The following is a 1256-nucleotide window of genomic DNA, read 5'->3' on the forward strand; positions in this document are numbered from 1 at the left end:
CACAGGTGCAGAGACAAATCGGGACTTGAGTTTTTCAAAGGCTACCTGTGCAAGGGAGTTCCAGGAGAAAGGGATCTTGGTGGAGGTCAACGCGGTGAGCGGTGCGGCCACTTGGCCAAAGCCCCGGATGAATCGCCTGTAAAAGTTGGCGAACCCCAGGAACCGCTGCAGTGCTTTACGAGACAGCCTTGATCTTAGCGACGTCCGGTTCTATGCCCCGGGGTGAGACCACGTGACCAAGGAACGAAACCGTATCGGAGTGAAATTCGCACTTCTCCGCCTTGACGAATAGTTGATTCTCCAATAGACGTTGGAGAACCCTCCTGACATGTCGGGTGTGTTCCTGGAGAGACTGGGAAAAAATCAGAATGTCATCCAGGTACACAAAGACAAAGCGATTAATCATGTCGCCCAGCACGTCGTTAACGAGGCCCTGGAAGACGGCGGGAGCATTGGTCAGCCCGAAGGGAAGAACCAAGTACTCGTAATGTCCCGATGGTGTGTTGAAAGTCGTCTTCCACTCATCCCCCTCGCGAATGCGCACCAGATGGTAGGCGTTGTAGCTTCTAGAGGTCTAGCTTGGTAAAGACCCGAGCTCCCTGTAATAATTCAAAGGCAGACGACATTAAAGGTAAGGGGTATTTATTCTTTACCGTAATTTCGTTCAAACCTCGATAGTCAATACAGGGACGCAGGGAGCCGTCCTTCTTCTGTACGAAGAAGAACCCCGCGCCGGCCGGAGATGAGGAAGGGCGGATGAGTCCGGAGTTCAATGACTCACGATTGTACTTTTCCATGGCCTCTCTTTCAGGACCTGAAAGGGAAAATAACCGACCCCTAGGCGGAGAAGTGCCCGGGAGGAGATCTATGGCGCAATCGTAGGGTCGATGCGGAGGTAGAGACGTGGCGCGGGACCTGCTGAACACGGTACGCAGATCATGGTATTCCCCGGGGACTCCGGTCAGGTCAGTGACATCCACCTGAAATACAGGAGACAAAGACACAGGCGAAGGAGCAGGACCAAGACAAGACACATGACAAGCAGGGCTCCAGGACAAAATAGATGTGTTAACCCAATCGATGTGAGGATTATGTTGTGACAACCACGGATGCCCTAAAACCAGAGGGGAGGTGGGGGAATCTAGGATGTACAACCTAATCTTCTCACAATGATTACCCGAAAGAAATAGGCTTACATGAGGAGTGGTGTGAGTGACAGAAGAAAGCGGCAGCCCCGTCAGCATCACAGCGGAGAG

The sequence above is a fragment of the Triplophysa rosa genome, linkage group LG24 (assembly GCF_024868665.1).
Source record: "Triplophysa rosa linkage group LG24, Trosa_1v2, whole genome shotgun sequence".
Taxonomy (NCBI): domain Eukaryota; kingdom Metazoa; phylum Chordata; class Actinopteri; order Cypriniformes; family Nemacheilidae; genus Triplophysa; species Triplophysa rosa.